The 12127-nt window shown below is 34.8% G+C and overlaps 1 pseudogene; it reads right to left on the bottom strand.

The window, feature by feature from the left end:
• Window positions 1–296: 296 nt before the first annotated feature.
• LOC116555925 lies at window positions 297–12127 on the bottom strand (annotated as a pseudogene).

The following is a 12127-nucleotide window of genomic DNA, read 5'->3' as shown; positions in this document are numbered from 1 at the left end:
TCATATTTCTCAAAATGGGTTGCTTTTTTCTCATTAGGCTTTGTTTTAATGGATCTCAAAATTCTGCAATAGATTTTTGTTCAAGTTGTTTCTATTAAAAAGTATGGATTTTAAAAACTAATAACTTAAAATTGCCAAATGCAAAAGGAAAAATAGTTCACAAAACACTTTCTTTTCCTTCTGAATGTTTTACAATGCGTTGTTATTATCAACCAGACTTAAATGGCCAATTGAAAGAAATAGTCCCAAGACCATTCTTCCACCACTGATTAAAACTGGGATGGTAGGCATAGCTTTCATTTTCCTTTAGCCTTCTGAGTTGTCTGGGCAGACTTAGTTACCTTGTCAGCTTCATCAGCCTTCTTGTCGACTACTTTGATGACACCCACAGCAGCTGTTTCATATCACTAACAGCAAAACGACCCAGAGGAGAATAGTTAGAGAAGGTCTCAACACACATGCGCTTGCCAGGAATCATATCAGTGATGAAAGTATCACCACAATTTAGGGCCATTTTCCAGCTTCTTACCAGAAGAGTGCTCAATCTTTTCCTTCAGTGCAGTAAACTTTCAAGAAATGTGGGTACTGTGACAGTACAAGGGTGTAGCTAGAACTGATTTAGTCTGGATGGTTCAGAATTATCATCTGAGCAGTGAAGCCAGATGCTTCCGTTGGTGGAACGTATTTACTGTCACCAGAAATATTGCCACAACCAACATGTTTGACAGGCACATTCTTAACACTGAATCCCACATTGTTCTCAGGAAGAGCTTCACTGAAAGCTTCATGGTACAGTCCAACAGACTTTACTTCAGTTGTAACATTGACTCGAAGAAAGGTGACCACCATACCAGGTTTCAGAACACCAGACTCCACTTGGCCCACAGGTATAGCACCAGTATTATCAATTTCGTGGATATCCTGGAGAGGCAGATGCAATGGCTTGTCAGCTGAGTGAACTAGTGGTGAGATGTAAACCAGGGCTTCTAGCAGCATGATTCCACTGGCATTGCCATCTTTTTGAATGACTTTCCATGCCTTGAACCACTTGGCTCCAGCATATTATCACCATTCCAACCAAAAGTTAGCACAAATGCTACTTTATCAGGGTTGTAAGTCAATTTTCTTAATGTGAGTGCTGACTTCCTTAACAATTTCTTCATATCTTTTCTGGTTGTAGGCTGGCTCAGTGGATTCTACTTTGTATCACACCCAGTGTGTGAGCCAGAAATGCACACTCATGGGTTTATCCATTCTTGAAAAAAATAACTCCAAAATCACCAAGGCCAAGAGCAACAATTGTACAAGCCGGCCTGAGACATGCCTGCAATCAGATTTTGGATAATGTATCTGTGTCGTGGGTCATCAGTGATAGTAATACTTGCTGATTTCAAATTTCCACGGAGAGATATCAATGATGATACTATATTCACACTCAACTGTTTACGATATTCACACTCAACAGTTTATTAAGACCAAGGCATACTTGAAGGAGTTCTTTCTCATCTCAGCAGCCTCATTCTCAATATTTCCAATGGTTCTTTTGTTGATTCTACATTTGTACATCAGATGACAAGTATAGGTGGACTTGCCTAAATCTACATGTTAAATGACAACAATGTTGATGTGAATTTTTTTGCTTCCCATTTTGGTTTTAGCAGTGGTTTTTATGACATCTGTGTTCTGACAGCAAACCTCTTGCAAGAAGAATGAGTTGCTTTTCTTTACCAGTCTGCTTGAATAATCAAACCCTGTGACTATACGGGCAATCTTGTGTACAGCATAATTCTTTGAATTAAAGAGTACTTATTTTATCTCTACATTATAAACAAGGACTCATAACTTGTCAACATAAAATGCAGGCAGATCACCTTAGTTCAAGAGTTTGAGACCAGACAGGCCAACACAGCAAAACCCTGTCTCTACTAAAAATACAAAAATTAGCCAGGTTCAGTGGCATAAACCTATAATCTCAGCTACTCCAGAGGCTGAGGCAGGAGAATTGCTTGAAGCCAGGTAGTGGAGGTTGCCGTGAGCCAAGATCAGCCACTGTGCTCAGCGTGGGCAACAGAGCAAGACTGTCTCAAAAAAAAATTCATTGTTAATTTTTACCTGATTTTGTTTGTTTTAATTTCATCTATACTATTGGCTCAGGGAAGGTCCTTTGCAACCTGTTTTACACTGTGTTAGGGATGAATATATCTTTAGGTTTTCAATACAAGAACAGAATATATAGAACTACAAAAATGCATTTTAAAAAAATTATTATTTTGACTCCTGTTTCCACAATAGTTTGCATCATACTGGATTGTATACTACTGTCTATAAAATAGCACAAAGCAGAGACTTCAATTCTCTTGATATTTTTTCTTTTATGAAAAACATTTCTTGCACATTTTTCCCTTTTTGTACCTCCCATCATGAAATTTTCTAAGCTTTCTTGCTGTTTGATGGTTTGCCTGCTAGATGTAGATGGATATTTTGAAAAGGATTTGTGGTGGTTTCCCTAGAGTATAATTTACAGCCAGTGAACATTTTTCTTTAATAGTCAACATTTTGCTATTAGTCATCCATTAGCATTGATTATTTTGTATTAAATATGCAACATTTTAATTCTCTGGTATCTGATCCTTTTTTAGACCTCTACTTTATTGTGATGCTTGAAGTTAGGTCCATGCGGAGCAGAAAACTTATTTCATAATCTCTAATTGTTTATTGCTTGTGTAAATCTAAGTGATATTATTGTGTCTCAGTACGTGCATCTAATTAATCAGCCAACAACTCTGAGCACTGTGTGGTACACAGATAAGTATAAAATAGTAAAAGAATGTCTTCAGCATTCTTACAATCTGAAGCGACAAGACATGAAAAAAGGAATCAGCAAAAGAAGTGGTAGAGAGCAAAACATTATAAATTCATCAAAGAGATACAGAAATAAGTACTAGGACTTGCAGAGAAGAACAGATTCCCATGGAGAGAAATTGGACATGGTAGTAGATGTGTAAATTCAAGAAGATGATAAAGGAACATTAAAGAATAAATAGTTTTATATTGGTAATTTGAGGAGACAGAGCATGAGGAAGATGATCCTTAGGAGAGGAGAGGTGGAAGCCTATTAAAAAACACATGGATGCAAAAAAGAAAATTGAGTTTGTAAAAAAAATAGGGATAGACAATTTTCCTAATGGTGATGGTTTGTGTATATAGGATAAAGTAAAATTGGAAGAAAAAGTTGTGTTTTGAATCTAAGAGCATAATATACCAGGATCAGCAGCCTGAGTCTAGTAGGTATGAATGAATTATTATTCATTATATGAATAATATAGTATTATATGAATGAATCCCATATAATAAATTATTATTTCAGAAAAAAACAAAATAAAGTACTATCCAAATGTGTCCTAATAATTAAGTTGGAAGAATAATAAACAACCTCATTTTAGTGTTTCAGGTGGCATATAGGGACCTGAAATAGAGCATCCGCTGTAGGAGTAAAAAGAAAAGGGTGGCTGAAAGAGAAGTTACACTGAAGCTAAAGATTAGATAATTAAGGTAACCCTGAAATTTGGTTTGCTGGGAAAATTATGAATTCAGGTTTAGAAATGCCAAAATTGAGGTGAAAATGGACCGTCTCAGTGTTTCTGTTTAGCTATTTTAGATGGAGAGTCAGAATTCAGAGTGATTAAAAACACTGGTCAAAATTTAGAATTGAGCTTAAAAATTCTATGAATTTTTAAGAGCGAAGCTCTATTAACAATTACCAATTAAGTTTCATGAAATGTTAAGTCCTTTCATATGTGTTTGTGAAGAAATTTTCTTTTCCTGGCCAAAGGCTGTGTTCTAAAATGTTTCCCCCATTCTAGCTCCTGGGAAATATATACTATAGTTCATAAATTTAAAACATCACTCCAAAATCCACTCTTATTCCTACTGATATTGGAATAGCATCAGCGAATTACCATTTGTTGTAACACATTCCTATAAGACCTAGACAAGTTTTCCTTTTCAGAGCACTTACCACAATATCACCAATAATTTGTGTACTTTCTATGTTCCTCCATTGATTCTTATTAAGTAATTTTCACAAGTACCTTATTGTTTATGCATGACATCTGACCAAGACAAATATTTCAGCCTCTCACTTCATTTCTTGCTAAATACCCTATTATTATATAGTTAGTACTTAGAGAAGCAGGTACACTGTTTACTCTTAGCAAAACCACTTTTGATGTAGTAAGGTAAATATACAAGGGCCATATCTCATTTAAACATAGAATTTGTGAGAGATAAAGTGCTACAGGAAATTGGTTATTTGGCATTCCAGTACCTTGTAAGTTATAATATTTATTAGTATTATTAACACCTAGTATTAATTATACAAGATGTATTTCAAAACTGTGCAAATTGTTTTACTCAAAAAGCCTAAATCAAAATCAAACTATTTTATATGCTATTGTAGAGTAGTGAGATCTTTTTTTATATATATACTTTAAGCTTTGGGGTGCATGTGCAGATTGTGCAGGATTGTTACATAGGTATACATATGCCGTGGTGTTTTGCTGCATCCATCCCTACATTAGGATTTCTCCTAATGTTATCCTCCCAGTCCCCCCACCCCCTGCTATCCCTCTGTTAGCCCCCCACCCCCCAATAGGCCCCGATGCGTGATGTTCTTCTCCCTATGTCAATGTGTCCTCCTTGTTCAACACCCACTTATGAGTGAGAACATGCAGTGTTTGGTTTTCCATTCTTTTGTCAGTTTGCTGAGAATGATGGTTTCCAGATTCATCCATGTCCCTGCAAAGGACATGAACTCATCCATTTTATGGCTGCATAGTATTCCATGGTGTGTATATGCCACATTTTCTTTATCCAGTCTATCATTGATGGGTATTTGGTTGGGTTCCAAGTCTTTGCTATTGTAAACAGTGCCGCAGTGAACATACCTGTGCATGTGTCTTTATAGTAGAATGATTTACAGTCCTTTGGATATAATGAGATTGCTGGGTCAAATGGCATTTTATTTTATTCTCTTTGTAGCAATTGTGAATGGGAGTTCACTCATGATATGACTCTCTCTTTGTCTGTTATTGGTGTGTACAAAATCTTGTTATTTTTGCACACTGATTTTGTACCCTGAGAGTTTGCTGAAGGCACTTGTCAGCTTAAGGAGATTTTGGGCTAAGATGATGGGGTCTTCTAAATATACAATCATGTCATCTGCAAATAGAGACAATTTGACTCCCTCTCTTCCTAATTGAAGATGCTTTATTTCTTTTTCTTGTCTGATTACTCTGGCCAGAACTTCCAATAGGGCTATGTTGAATAGGAGTGGTGAAAAAGGGCACCCTTTTATAGTATCAGTTTTCAAAGGGAATACTTCCAACTTTTGCCTATTCAGTATGATATTGGCTGTGGGTTTGTCATAAATAGCTTTCATTATTTTGAGATACATTCCATCGATACCTAGTTTATTGAGAATTTTTAGCATGAAGGGCTGTTGAATTTTGTTGAAGGCCTTTTCTGCATCTGTTGAAATAATCACGTGGATTTGTCTTTGGTTCTGTTTATGTGATGGATCACTTTTATGGATTTTTTGTATGTTGGACCAGCCTTGCATCCCCGGATGAAGCCGATTTGATTGTGATAAATAAGCTTTTTGATGTGCTGTTGGATTCGGTATGCCAGTATTTTATCAAAGATTTTTGCATCGATATTCATTATGGATATTGGCCTGAAACTTTCTATTATTTAGTTGTGTCTTTGCCAGGTTTTAGTATCAGGATGATGTTGGTCTCACAAAATGAGTTAGAGAGGATTCCCTCATTTTGTATTGTTTGGAATAGTTTCAGAATGGTTGGTACCAGCTCCTCTTTGTATGTCTGGTAGAATTCAGCTGTGAGCCCATCTGGTCCTGGGCTTTTTTTTTTGTTTGAATAGAATAAATTGCTGCCTCAACTTCAGACGCTGTTATTGATGTCTTCAGGGATTCGATTTCTTTCTGGTTTAGTCTTGGGAGGGTGTAAGTGTTCAGGAATTTATCCATTTCTTCTAGATTACTGGTTTTTGTGCATAGAGGTGTTTGTAGTAATATCTGATGGTAGTTTGTATTTATGTGGACTTGGTGGTGATATCCCCTTTATCATTTTTTATTGCATTTATTCGATTATTCTTCTTTCCTTTTTTAATTTTCTGGTTAACAATCGATCTATTTCGTTGATCTTTTAAAAATATCTGCTCCTGGATTCACTGATTTTTTGAAAGGTTTTTTGTGTCTCTATCTCCTTCAGTTCTGCTCTGATCTTGGTTATTTCTTGTCTTCTGCTAGCTTTTGGATTTGGTTGATCTTGTTCCTCCGGTTCTTTTAATTGTGACTATAGGGTATTGATTTTAGATCTTTCCTTGCTTCTCATGTGGGCATTTAGTGTTGTAAATTTCCCTCTAGACTCTGCTTTAAATGTGTCCCAGAGATTCTGGCACGTTGTGTCTTTGTTCTCATTGGTTTTGAAGAATATCTTAATTTCTGCCTTCATTTCATTATATATCCAGTAGTCATTTAGGAGCAAGTTGTTCAGCTTCCAAGTTATTTGTGCGATTTTGAGGAGACCTTTGTTTTTGTATGATCATCTTTAAAAGTAATAGCCCCATTTTTCATCTTATAGATCCTGGGATTACTGGGCCCATGTCAGTCTGTTAGAGCAGTAAATTGAATATGCATGCAAATCCTTTATTGTTTCTACCTTAAAGAGTTGAAGTCTATATTTCCTTCCCTTGAAAGAAAGCAAGTCCTGTGACATTATTTAACCAATAGAATGTGGTAAAGTGACCTTGGATAAATGCTCAGATTACATGTTGAAAGATCTGGAACTTCCGCCTTTAACTGATTTACATGCTCTGTCTTAGAAGCCAGCCACCCTGTAAGATGTCTGACGACTTTGAGAACACCATGTTGTGAAGAGGCCAATTATCTACATGACCCTATACTGGTCACTTAGCATGCTTATTTAAAAATAGGGAAAGTAATATCCTGTTTACCTACTTCACACTCGGAAGATTCCCTAACTAGTAAATATGAGTATATTGTAGATGGTTATATATTACTTTGTAGTATATAGTTTTATGAATATGTATTTAAAAATAAAACTTGCTCTGCAACACCTGTGACCTTGAGAACCCAAGAGTTAAATGTATTTTTGAATATTCTATGTATTATATATTTTAGGATATTTACAACAGGATATGTGAACTTCAATAATAAATATTTGCATAGCCTAATTTGTAAAGGTAGCTCATCTCTGGCCAAGGTTATATTGGCATATGTGGCACTGAGTCTGTATTAACATTCTGTAAATAACAAAAATCGACTTGAGTTTAAGTAGGAAAACTCTTATTTTGAGGATTCAAAAATTGATGGGTCAAAATAAAACTGGGATTCAGAAATCAATTGAAATAAGAAATAGAAATACATCAGTAACTGAAGATAATCTTATTTATGGTTCTCAATGTTTAGCTACATCACTATTCTTGGCTGTAACCTGTATTATGTTCTGCAATTTTGTCCAAGTACTGTAGAGATGTCCAAGTACATCTCTATAAGGTATATATTATAAAGTTGCATTTTTGAAGGGATCAGCACAAATTAATCTACAATGTTTTAGAAACAAATCATCTAATACCAATTTTAAATTGTGGGGAATGAATTATTGTGTTTGGTCAGGTCACCTCTTGTGCAGTCATTTATGGCCATGGGGACACCACCACTGAAGGTACAACCCTATGAATGAGGGAGGAGACATGGATTTAATAGGAAAAAATAATATTATTATTGGCTTGAGCTAGGCAGTAAACCTAGAGGGGCCGCTTACTGGTTGCTATTAGTCAAGACAGAAAACTCATCTTAATTTGTCTGATCTCAGGACAAATTACCTTTTGACTATCATTTTTCTGCTAATATTTCTGAGGCCGTCTTCCTTTATCATCATGGTTTCATTCAGAGGGAAGTGACCTATTTGATTTTTAGCTGAGAAAGCATGTAATTAAATAACACCCTTGAGCTCATTCTATTTTTCTGCCTTATCAGAAAATAAAAAAGAAAGGTCTCCTAAAGGAGAATTAAAGAAAATGCTGATACATAGCAAATGATAGTTTAGATTTGCCTACAAGGACAATCCTCCTTCAACAACATAAGTGACTATGAAGTACTGGAGAACTTTGGAAAAAAAAATAACTACATAAGCATTGTGTATTCTGTAATGTATTTATTAAGTTTGTTCCAAAACAAAAATAATTATTAGGTCATCTTCCATTGATGCTGCTTCATTATCATTATCACCATTTGTCACTTCAACAAATTAGATTCTTGAAATTATCTTAAAAATTAAGACTTGTTAAAATAGACATTTATTTTAATCTTTCAACATGTTTATATTAGCGTTAAAACAGAAAATATGTAAAAAGCTGAAATGAGGGCCGGGCGCGGTGGCTCAAGCCTGTAATCCCAGCACTTTGGGAGGCCGAGGCGGGTGGATCACGAGGTCAAGAGATCGAGACCATCCTGGTCAACATGGTGAAACCCCGTCTCTACTAAAAATACAAAAAATTAGCTGGGCATGATGACGCGTGCCTGTAATCCCAGCTACTCAGGAGACTGAGGCAGGAGAATTGCCTGAACCCAGGAGATGGAGGTTGCGGTGAGCCGAGATCACGCCATTGCACTCCAGCCTGGGTAACAAGAGCAAAACTCCGTCCCCCCCACAAAAAAAAGCTGAAATGAAAATGAAAGACTTAAATATAAGATAAATGTTCAAAGATTATGATGGTTTTACTAGACATTAAATATAGAGTGAAAGTTCAAAGATTAGAATGTTCTTACTAGACACCAAATAGAAACTGTATTTTAATTATTTTTATTTTAGTCATTCGCATACTCCCCCTCCTTTTGTATGCACTTGAAAGGGATGTATGAAATTAAGAGAATAATAGTAGACAACAAAAGACACAAAAATATCACAAAGATTTTAGTTATAAGCAGGAGCTTTAAAAAATCCCATAAATTTGAAATTCACCTTAAAGAAATAGCCAGTAGGATTTTATCAGCAAGCATAATGATGTCTATTTGTACTGAGTAATTTATAAGCACATAGAGATATCCAAGGCATGAAAAACAGAATTCAAAAAAACAAGCAGAAAACCAAACAAACAAGTAAAGAACATATACATGAATATATCTGGAATGGAAAGTCTTAGAATTAAGATTAAAATTGAGGATAGCACTGATTGTAGTGATCATCATATCCAACAAGCAAGTGGTTCATTAATTCTAAGTAAAGGCTTCATTTATATATTTGATAAGATAGTAACTTACCAATCACATGTTTCGGTGAAAACAGTGGAACAGATAGTTCTAATTTAAAACCTTTTATAAACAAAATGGTATCACATAAGTTCATTTTATTAGACTATTGCTATAGCTATCAAAATATAATAAAATAAATGATTAATAAGGCAAATGATATTAGTTTACTATATAACCAAGATTTACTCCGCACTTAATACTTGTAAGTCAAGGGATAGGTCCTGGCAAATAATTAAAGAGATGAAAAACATACAGTATCTATGAAACACTATAAAGCATTAAAATAATTAATGTATTCACCACCCAAGATTAGAAAAGACTAGCAAATAATTGCTAAAGTACTTAATCAAAAGATCAGCAGGCTGTCTGTGCTAATTGAGAAGATGCAGCTGGGAGAGTGAAAACCTCATGATTGATTAGGAGAGTGTATTTGATTTAGTTGGTCCTAAATTGGGAGTTGGGACAAAAATGAAGCAAATTGTAAGTTACCGTTTAAGCAATGACTGTTTGGGGATGATTGCTACCGAGTTTGTGGTTTGGGTTCCTGGATTGGTTACTGCAGATTCTGGGTCAGCTCTATTTCTACATATGATATGTTAAATCTCTCATTATTTAGGCAAAAAAAGAAAATGTGTGTGTGTGTGTGTGTGTGTGTGTGTGTGTGTGTGTGTGTGTGTATATACACATCCATAGTTATAATAAATATCCAGAGTTATTAACTTTAACATTATAGATAAGGTCAGCTATTTATAGTGCAGGTTGGATTTTCAGGGGTAGATATAGTGTATAGTTGGATTTTCAGGGGTAGATATAGTGTATAGTTGGATTTTCAGGGGTAGATACCTTCTTTGTGGGAAGGGAAACAAATTAATAAAGAATTATTTATTGAATATATTAAAAACTGGGTATATTAGGGTCACTAGGATTTATAAGCAAAGGGGTACAAATCCTGTAGAAAAATTTGATAGAATCATGAAATTATTTATGTTATTTTGTTCAAATAAGTGAGGCAATTCAATATGTGAGGAAAAATGTTCTTTAAATTTTTTTATTTTAAATTATCTTGGCTTATAGTAGGTGTACGCATTTATAGGGTATGTGAGATGTGTTGATACAGGTATGCAACACATAATAATGACATCATGGAAAATGAGGTATCCGTTTGAAAGGGGAAATTCGACAACTGCAGTCAGTACTAGAACAAAGATGTAAGTAAATGGAGAACATGATCATTACCCTCTGCCTCACCTTACAATAATGAAAAGTAAATGACATGAGCCAGCATATATAGTTGGACCCACATTTCATCTAACCACTTTGTGAAAGCTCTGGAGAAGATTTTGGGAAACTGTTCAGATCTAGACAAATTAATGAGGTCATAAATTAATTTGACTTAAGGATATAAGAATTACTTTGAGTCTTTATGTTAGGAAGAGTTTCTGGTTTTGAGAATCTACCCTTTCTTCCACATACTCTGGCTAAGTTAATGTACAGTAGATATGATTATATATGTGCATTGGCTTTTCCTGTTTAATTTTTTGGCATCTGTGTCTAAAACAAACAAATATCCTTGAATTGAGAAACTGAAGCAGCTCATTCTCCTTCCTTACCATGCAAGTTCATCTGGGATTGCAAAATTTATGTAGCCACTTACTTAGATTGCCCCTCTTACTCTTACTACCACCAAGATTTGGTACAAACAGGTTAGTAGTAGTAAAGCAGAATGAGTTTTACTGTCCAAGTTTCCTTAAATCTCCACAGTACTATTTACTTTTATGATCAAAATTCAGCACTGAATACTCTATAGGAACTGAGAAGTCCCACTATTGTGATATCTAAGAATAATCCCTATACTCACTGAATGTGTGTTTATTATGGCAAAGCAGACATATGCAGATAACTCTCATTACAGTTTAAAAGTTAGTAACATCATAGATGTACCATAAAGTCATATACGTTTTCAGAAAGGGCAGAGTATGTTTGAAGTAAATGATTTATTGATACAAAATGGCTTTATGGAGGAAATAAGATTGAAATGGATATTTAAGGAGAGGATAAATCAACTTTGGAGAAAACCAGAGGAGCTTAGAGAAGTATTTTTTAGAAGGAAATCATATGACCAAAAACATAGAACCTAGAAATTGTTTGGAATAAATATAGATCTCTCTGGGGCACAAAGACAATACAGCTTAGAAGACAGAGAAAAATAAAACATTAGTTTGGAACTATTACATTTGAAACTATTGCAGGAAACTGGCTTTACAAACATTGCTGTGTATGATGATATTCATGTGATGCCTATCCTCTACCAGCCTAAAGCTAACTTGGAGGGTAATAAAATAAGTACACAGAAAACAATCCAATCGACAGGACAGCATACATGTTAAAAGAAACACACATTTCACTGATTAAATCCATCTTTTCCTGTAACAAAACTATTGAAAATTAATACTTTCCTATGTTAGATTTAAAATAAGATTAAAAATTCTTTCTCTGCAGTATAATTTTATACATTTGATTGATTCAAATTCTGCTTAAATGTTTTTATTGTTTTACAATTTGGCTGGCAAAAATAATAAAAGTTTTAAATTCTTGATGACCATAATTTTCAAGGCTTCAATACACTGTTTTATCCTTAAAAGACACGTAGTGAAAAGTACTACCTGCTGTCATGGCATAATTTGCTTTTGGAGACACTGCTGTCCAGGCAAGGATATCTAGAATTATTTTGCTAGGTTTTTGTTTTGGAGGAGACAGTTTAATAACTATCAT

This window comes from Sapajus apella, unplaced genomic scaffold, assembly GCF_009761245.1.
Source record: "Sapajus apella isolate SASKATOON/1434 unplaced genomic scaffold, GSC_monkey_1.0 scaffold1, whole genome shotgun sequence".
In the NCBI taxonomy this organism is placed as follows: Eukaryota; Metazoa; Chordata; class Mammalia; order Primates; family Cebidae; genus Sapajus; species Sapajus apella.
The sequence above is the reverse complement of the archived record's forward strand: the minus strand, read 5'-3'. Positions and strand labels throughout refer to the sequence as shown.